Here is a 4811-nt window from a genome sequence, read left to right on the forward strand (position 1 = left end):
TTGTATTATACTCCTATATGTAAACACTTACCGGATGAACATTTGGGTAAACAGCCCCTTACATTTATTTGGAAAAAATTGCTTAAAAGTAGTTAATTGTTTGGATCTATAAAAAATTTAATCGATTGGTCCCTAATGTGAGGAGTACTCAACAAGTAGCACTTGAATGACGTTAGTGGCATAAATCAAACTAATAAGAAACTAAAACTTTGATGACAAAAAATATGAAAAAAAAATTCTATGAAAAATATTTGAAGTTTTTTATCATAAACAATAACAAAATAATATAAATTTTTTTTTATCAAAAATACTAAAATACCAAAAAGGAAACCAAAGACATATTTAATAAACCAAAAAGAAAAAAAATCAAAAAGACAAAAATACTCATAGGTTAAATGGAGGACTTTTAATAAATTTAGTATCAAGGACGAAAACAACAATAAATTACAAACCATAGATACGAAAATAACAATACGTTACAAATTACAGAAACAAAAATCGCAATTTTAAAACTACAGGAACGAAACTTACACTCTTTCAGAAACCATGGGGACGAAAATCATAGTTACTCTATTATTTAATTGGATTGGGTCCCACATTCTAAATGGAATAGGTTCATGTTTATGAACCTTAATTTCCCCATCTACGCTTCCTTTCAATGAGTAAAATTTTATAAAAAGATTTATTTATGAACCTTCCGGTGTGCAATGAAATCAACTATCAAGGTAAGACGTGTTATTTAATTCATCAGCAAATTAAAATCAGTGCAACCAACAGAAATGCAAACAATATTTTTGGTTACACATTAGAGCATTATAATACAATATAGTAAGAAAAAAACAACAGGTAATTTGTTACCTCTTAAAACTTTAGTACATGTTCTTGAACTCGAGTAATAGAGAGCACTCGTAGTCATGGCTCAGTGACTGGGTTGAAGAAGAAAGCATTAGTGGCCCAGGTAGATTGAAGGACATATAGCCCCAGGAAAAGAGAGCGCATCAGCATTAACGGATGCAAAGATTTTGCCATGATTGATACCTGTGGCGCTCCTATTAAGACTTAATTAGGGCATGTAATGGAAATCCTCTCATTTTCCCGGGTTCGGATCCCGGCGTTATCAAGGCGTTTGTAGCTATGAAGGTTTACCTGCGATGACTCCACGCATTCATGGTCGCTCTAAGGATTAGTCAATACACGTAAGCTAGCCTAAGAAGCTACAATTAACCAAAAATGAGAATAATAGCAAAGATAAGTGTATATGTATGATCAATGGATGAAAATGTAGTATATATAACTAACTTCTCTAATTATTTGATTTTGAAATTGTCGATCATTTCTCTAAAAATAATTATTTATGGATTCATCTCTTTAATTAATCCAAATTTCTTATTCTCTTATGATATGATGAGTATTTATTTTTTCTAAATCATTTACAAACCAATATCTTTGTACAAACTCTACTCTCCAATCCTGATCCTCCGTCAACTTTTCAATTAGTGTTTTAATTAGCTTTTAGTTTTTTTTTAATTCAGATGCCTGATATGTAATTTTCACGTGATGATAATCATGTTTGTAACTCGTTTTTCCAATTTTTTTTTTGATTAACTTGGATATCCAACCCGCTATGCGAGTCGACTAATCCCAAGGCGACCACCTGCTTTGCAGATAGTCCGGAGTCACCGCATTTGAACCTCCGTGGCCACAAGAAGATTTTTATTCCTCCTTGGATTTGAACCTGGGACCTCCTGGTACTTTTGACCTTTGGAGCCAAGCTCAAACCTATAAGACACCACCTTTGTGGTTACGTTTCTCCAATTTTGACACCAATTTCCCAGAAAATGGCAATCATGATATTCAAGGATTCCAATTATAATATACAAGATATTTGATGAATATCTCACAATTTTTGGCGAGTTCACCATTGATGTTTTGCGCAACTGAATCAATTGTTCATGAGATGTTTGGCCAAGTCATGGATTTGTTCAAGTTGGTCGATCAATCCCTCTTTACTTTAATTACTTATTTAGCTATTTTAGGTCGGAGGTATTTAGCCCCAAAGGGGATTGCGGTTTTCACAAGTTCTTTTAATTCAAACGTTTATTTAAGCATAAAAAATCTTGGATGTTTCTTATACAAAACCATGCATATCCTATTTTGTTTCTCGTATGAAATCATATTCAAGGGCGTGTCGGAGGGTTATTAAAGAATATTAGCCCCCACTATTTACGCTGGTGGTTCGAGACTAATTTCTTCCTAGGATTCAACCTCAATTAACAGAACTTTAAGCAGCGTACATAAAGTTCACATGAACATCAAACGATTGCAATTATGTATGAAAGTGTATCAGATAATGTTATCTATTCATATGCACCCTTATATAGTAGTTAAAACAAACCAACATGACTCTTCATGAATCAACACACCTTTTGGAAAGTTAACTACCAAAAAGTAGTTTCCCTCAAAAAATAACTACGATTAACTACCAAAAAGTAGTTTTCCCTCCAAAAATAACTACCATTAACAGAATTAATTCTGTATAAAAAGAATGACGAAATTATTTTTTCAAGGTGCAAAGTGCTAAGTGCTAAGTCTTTGATTAATTTATATATATTAATCATCCACCTATTCTTTCCAAAAGCCTCCTAAAAGACTTTCAAATATTTGAGTGGAATAGTATTTATTAACACAATTTTACTTTTCTTACCCACCTATGTGGGATACATAATACAAAATTGTAGAGAAAACCCATAAGTTCCAACAGTTGCTGCACAACACCCCATCCCATAAACAACAATCAGAAGAACCATCATCCGATGCATTACTTGCGATCTTCCAAGAGTCTAACTTTCGAAACCCGTGGGTTTCGAAATATGCATGAGGAATGGTTTGCTTAAATAGGTACAAAGCCAAACATTCCTCATCATGACTTGATAACGATTCAGTACAAGTAACAATAAGCAACATGGATAGAAAGAGTTTTTGCAGGAAGTTGAAATGCTGGAAGCATGTAGCCATTAAGAAAATAAGTTTGTCTGATTGTTATTGGATGCGTAATGTCATTTAAACACTTTTTGGATGAAATGGATTTGAGATTTACTAAGGAACGGTGAATTTCTCAAATTTGGGAATTTTTGGAATTCAATTTCATTTCATTGGCAACTAAACGTTAGAACGGAATTTGGTCAACGGAATTGACCATTCCAATTTCATTCGATTCCGACAGATTCCGACGAACCAAACGCCCCCCTTAGAGTTTGTTTGTTACTAGTTTAATAATTTTAATAAGATTTATACCTTATTTAGTCTGTCATACATGACTGTTTGTGATTGTTTGATAGTAGTTTAATGATATAGAAAGTGGTTGATTTAATAAGCTTCTAGGGTGGAGTTTTATTTAGAAAGCCAATTTTTTTCGAACATGTCATTCCCAAATAAATTTATGATCATTTCATCTATGAAAAAAATCTTTTAAACCTATACAAACAGATTAATCCACATAAACGGTTTTATCTATACATGACTTAATAGAATGGATTTCAATTCCATCAATGAAGGCTTTTTGAACTAAGCCTTCTGTCAAAGTCAAGAAGGTGATTTGGTTTCTGAACCAAGCCAAACGTTATGAAGCGTCAAGACTTGGTTATTTCATAAAGCATATAGTGTTTTGAACTCAGACTTAGCTTTTTCAAAAAGCATGTAGTTTTCTCAACTATACTCAGACGTAGCAATTGCAGAAAGCACGTAATGTTATTAATTAAAATTATGAGGAGACTTCAAAGTCTTCAAATATAGCAATGGACAATAATGACGAATCTTTTTAAGGTGGAGGAACGCATCAATCCAACGTCTTTACCCTTTTTTTTCTAAGTATATTTTAAAAACAACAGTCATTGACCATTAAGTAAACATACTTTTAATAAATAAATCGGTCTAGAATGCAATAGGATATGAAGACAATGATAACTTAATAGAAATTACTACTAGTGATACAAAAAACGACTATTTACGAAGTGGTGGAGCCACACAATCACAATGGGTTAGAATACTTGTTAGGTGATTTCAGTGTCATCAATCATTTCGATGGGATTGTGGTTCATTCGAGATCGATTAAGGTGATGAGACAAATATAAGTGATTTAAGAGGCATAGAGTGCATACTCACAAATGTTGCCCCTATCATCAAAGATCGCCACAAGGCAAAGGTCAAGGGAGTCGCGCCTCCTTATAGGGTTCTAGAGGTAGCGCCCCTAGCGGGGTTCCAAGGGGCATAGTGTGATCAGATCTCTGAAATCATAGAAAGGAGAAATAAAAATCCTCTTGTGGTTGCGGAGGTTCAAATGTGGTAACTTCGGGTTATCTGCAAGGCAGAAGTTCGTCCTGTGATTAGTCGGCTCTTATAGCAGGTTGGATATCTAGGTTAATAAAAAAAAAAACGAAAACGATACATGCCTTAGATGATCAAGACATGGGCAAGATGGTTTGGTATAAGGACGTGTTTTATGATGCATGAATGAAGAAATATAATTGAATCTCTAATCTAACTATTAACGAAATGTATGAGTAACGTCCAGTGGCGGATCCAGGATTTTTGTTTAGTAGGGTCACCTTTAAGGTAGATTAAAGACCTGCAAAATCGTCCGATGTGTTTTTAACTTAATTACATCGTTTTCAAGGGAATTTTAAAGTTTTTGGGTTGATTTCGAGGTTTTTTTTTTTTTTTTGTGTTTTTGTCGATTTCAAATAACTTTTTTGGTTTTTTTGATTGACTTCAACATATTGTTTTTGGTTAGAGCAACGGTTTCGATTAGGGTT

Source organism: Cynara cardunculus (assembly GCF_001531365.2).
Source record: "Cynara cardunculus var. scolymus isolate 2C chromosome LG 2, CcrdV1, whole genome shotgun sequence".
NCBI classification, from domain to species: Eukaryota; Viridiplantae; Streptophyta; class Magnoliopsida; order Asterales; family Asteraceae; genus Cynara; species Cynara cardunculus.